Raw genomic sequence first — 4,842 nt, 5'->3', positions numbered from 1 at the left:
GACTCAGCCCGTCATATAGTCCCAGTGGCATACCACACTTACATCAACTTCCGATCTACGAGATCAAGGCGACCTTTCTGATAATGTTAAAGCCTTCAGGATAACAATTGAGTCATCAGAGCCTGGGCCGAGTACCACTGTCTTATTGAAGGGAGCCAGAGCAATACATGCTTTCCAAGGTCAATCCTTGGGTCAGAACCACCGACACTTATTATTATTAGGCGTCGTCAGGTCAGTCCCAACTCCTAGTGACGCGTGTACAATAATGGAACAAGCATTGCCCGGTCCTGAGTCAGCCTCATAATTGTTAGGGTTGAGCCCATTGTTCAGCTAGTGTCAGTCCATCTCATCAGGGTCCTCCTCGATTTCCTGCCCCACTATTTTCAGCAAGCTTGATGACCTTTTCCAGGAACTTGTCTCTCCTGAGAACATGTCCAAAGCATATGAGACACAGTCTCACATCCTTGCCTCCAGGGATCATTTGGGAACACTAGATATGGGAGAACTAGGAATTGGTTCTCCATGGAACTTGTTGAAGAGTTCAGAGTTCTTCGCCCCATGCCCATCACTATATCCATTAGGAATTTTCGCTCTCTGTTTCTCTAAATTGCAGTTGTCATTCCTACTTACCTCCACCCACTACCAAAAAAAAAAAGATGGCGCCCAGGAATGGTGGGCAGTGCTAGAGAGAGTTTTCTTTCCAATGCAATGCTCCTTCTGTTGAGGATGACATGGGGCCTGGGTGAGAGGGAAATAAAAGGATCTACTGCCTTTGGATGAGAATCTGCCAGATTATGAACATAGTGCTAGCATAAGGCATACAACCCAATATTCCACCAGTCAGGTATTTTAGAAGAGAACATCACAATGGCCAAGTGGCTGGGCAGTGGTTCAAGAGAACCCTACTCTAACATTCACGTGACCCTTTTAGAAACACTGCTTCTCTCATTCAGCATCAAGAACTTGATTTTGCTATGGGAGTTGGGGTGGGAGGAAGAGGTAGAACCACATGATCAATCAGCCATCTTAATCCAATTTTTGCTTACTGTGCTAGTCCAGGTAGACTAGAGAAACAAATTAATGGTCACTCATATGTGTATAAGAAAGAGCTTTATATACAAGAGCAATTGTATATTGAGAAAACATCCCGGCCCAGTTCAAATCAAGTTCATAAGCCCATTTGTTCAATACCAATCTATAAATTCCTCTTCAGGCTCATGTAAAACACGTAATGACACTTAATGCAGGAAGATCACAGGCCAGTGGATGGAAAGTCTTGTGGATCCAGTGGTGGTGGAAGCATCTCAGTGCTGGTGTGGGTCTCCATGTGGCTCCTCCAGCTCCAGGGCTCTAGCGTAACTCCATGTGTCTTGTCATTGGGAAGATGAAGCAGAGAGTGTGTGCGTCCCCGCTCCAGTGAGCTATTTATCTCTATAGTGCCTCCACGTGAGGCCATCAAGCAGAGACCTGATTGATGGACTAGACCCCACCCCTTCACTCTAAATAGTCTCATGTTGGCACCAGATTATGTAACCTACCACATTTACTTTGCAATAATATATCTTTTTTTAAATGAAAGCTATTGTTTTACTGTGACTATTCTATTTCAATGATCATTTTTTCATGATTGAAAGTAGAACAACTTTCCATTTAACTAGAGGATTGTGGGGGTGGTGGTGGAATATATTTGAAAAATCTAATTTCATGCATAGTTCCCTGGGCTGTGCCATTTTTGTGCACATTGGCTAACTTCCAACTGCCAGCATTGCATCTCGCACAACTAGGGTCCTCTGCTTGTATGCAGAAGAGCTTGGAAGTGCTCAAAATGAAGGAGACACCCTTCCTTCCTATGAAGCATACACCTTAAGTGGGATCATTAATCATGCTTTACACTGGCTTCCAGAATTCCCCAGCGGCATTGAGGTCCAGTCACTCAAGCGGTCACTTCTTGTTTGACAACCAAGTCTTCATTGGCTGCCTTCCCTGCCCTGCTCCACTCCTCTCAGGAACTCCCCAGTGTTTCCTGAGATCGCCCTTAAATGAATTACTTGTTTCAAATGTCCTTCTCTGGTCTGCTCTTGGGAACCTGAACGAATCATAAGGTTACACTGTCATCTCCCACTTCAGCTAGGACATCCAGTTCCCCAGAGGGCCCCTGATCAGGTAATTAAGCATTCTGAAGCCCTCAACCTGAAACTCAGAGAGTAGGAAAGCCTTCTCTTTCAGCAACAGATAGAGTTCATTTCCTTCTATGGAGTATTAAATTAAAATGTTTAGGGGAGGGGAGGGACCTGCCCTCACCCATTGCTACTACTACTAATAATACTACCCACGGGTTCAGTAATCACAATTGTACGGTTGAGATATATACGTATTATATTAAAGTCATCGAGAGCATCAGAGATATTACAATCATGCAGTCAGACACATTGCATGGTAGCTTTGCTCACCTCAGCCCAGCTTGGTGGTCCACGTGGAGAGAGGGGGAGGGAAGGAGGGCAAGGGAACAAGGGAGAGAGGAGAGGGGGAAGAGAGGGAGTCAGCAGCAAGGAGAGGGTCTCTCGCTGACCCACACCTATATCCCTTTGGGGGTGTGCACGCCCACAAATTACAGGTAAAGATATACGTCACAGGAAGGGGTTACACTATAGGTTACACAGTAATGAGGGGGTGGTCTAGGGGGTGGTCTCTGGGTCTCCATAGGAACCATTATCAGTAGGATGCGAACTCCTCCTACAGGAACCTGTCCATTGTCCCCAGAGGCAGGGAGCAGGCCCACCCCTGTGGAGGGATGAGACAGCAGTCTGGCAACTGATTGCCCTCAGTGGGGGGAATGGCTGAGCATCTGACCTCCCCCCACACTTCTACACTACAATTTTCCTCTGTAGGTGAAGCAAATTGAGCTCTTGGGGCACCAAGGGCCCTTACAATAGAAAGAAGTTGATTAGTATCCAGTGAGACAGGATACAGTCAACTGCTTACCCCTGCTTCTCTCAGCCTGTGATCCAAGGTGGGGACTCATATTCCATGTGTCCTCCTTTGGAATGAACGTGATTGACGATGGCTTGGACAGCAGTGGTTTCTGAAATTCTAGACCTGGGGAAACCCAAGAGGTAGAGCCACTGTTATCAGGCAGGGTACTGATACTCAGTTATGGTGGACATTATGTGCATTAGGCAGGGTTCTCTAGAGAAACAAAACCAGGACCCTTATGATTATATATATATCAAGAAGGAATATGACAGCTAATTCATCCATATCGCAGTACAGAGGGCTCAGTTCACTTTCTAACTTTCGTGGGACAGTTAATTATACTGGAAGTCCTTCACCTCACATGAACTGCTAGGTCCAAGGTCAAGGAAACAGACAGCAGTCTTCCCTCAAGCAAGGCAGGCAGAGTCTGCCTGCAGGCAGAAGGCAGCAGGGTGGGTCAGCAATAGTCAGTAGCTTCGGAGCTTAGAAAAGGAGGCCCTGATGGGATCTCAAACTGAAGCAGGCTGACAGGATCCACCAGCCTCAAGCTCAAGCATTGTACAAACCAGCAGGGTGCTGAAGCAGGTTTTGAGGGAGCCTCTAGCTCCAGCTACAGGATCCATGGTGGGTGTGGCCCACAGGCAGTGTCGCACACAAGTTGAGGCAAAGAACTAGCTAAAGCAGCAGATCTAATCACCAGGGAGCAAGAGGGAGGTGGGATGTTGGCTGTATTTATTTATTTCAGTCGTCCTCCAATCAAGCTGTGACCTGATTAAACTCCACCCACATGTTCCTATTGGCCTAGTTGGCACAAAAAACCCAACTTTCACAGTATGGAATGTGGAATTGGATGGATTACAGAAACTGGACATATTTAACTGTGATAGGAGGGAAGGTCTGGAAATGAATGTCATAAGGCCAGAAAAGTCCTACCCAGGTGTCCTGAAGCACTGGTGGCAGAAAGCTGAGTAACTGAATACATCCAGTTATCTAAGTGGGGCGGTCTTGGTGAAGAGCTTGCTGTCTGTGAGTGTACCACTTTTTTTTTTTGAGTGTACCACTTCTGTGTGTCCAAAGCCAAGTGTCTGGTAATGAGCTGCTGTGCAAGAAGTGGAGGAGAATGAGGATAAGCTGGTGTCAGCCATGTGCTTCTGCATTTATCCATTACTGTATCAGACATAAAAGTCCCTGTATCAGACAGTCCCTGTATCCTTCAGCTAGCAATGACTATTGCTTGGCTCTGTCTCTCAAGTCTTATGCACATTTCTCCTTTGGCCAATCCTATCTTTAGCCATCTTGGAAAGGGGTTCTTGGAAACCTAGTTCTAGCTTCAACAAGTGGATAATAAAATAACTTGGCAGCCAAGTGTCAGGATGTCTTTCAGGCAAGCTTAACTTAACATGCTCGGTGACTCATCCCCGACGCTGACCAAGGCTTAGCCTGATTATACTTTCACCTATTTGTTTTTCTCTTGACTTCAAAATGTGTGTGTGTGTGTGTGTGTGTAGTGGGGGACATTTATTATTGTTTTTTATATATGAAATACTAGGTGATTCTACGAATAATTCACTACAACTGTGAGGGTTCTCAACTGGGATTAATTTTGTTCCCAGGGAACATTTGACAATATCCACAGACTTGTTTGGTTGTCTCCAGAGACGGGGTGATCTAGTGGATAGAGGGCAGGTGAGTTAGTTTATTGTGCCAACCTGGCCGATATACACATGTGGGGTTAATTGAAGGGCGGAGGGATAAATGGCTCAGTGAGCCTCGCCTTTCTAGTTCTCGGGGCTCTGGCTTTGTGATGGTCAGGCCAGGTGCAGCTGCCTTAGCCAGTTCCCTGCTTCAGCGTCAGGGCTCACTTCCTGC

This window comes from Echinops telfairi, unplaced genomic scaffold (genome assembly GCF_000313985.2).
Source record: "Echinops telfairi isolate 266 unplaced genomic scaffold, ASM31398v2 ScPeMD7_4225;HRSCAF=4972, whole genome shotgun sequence".
NCBI classification, from domain to species: Eukaryota; Metazoa; Chordata; class Mammalia; order Afrosoricida; family Tenrecidae; genus Echinops; species Echinops telfairi.
Note: the sequence above shows the minus strand (reverse complement) of the source record.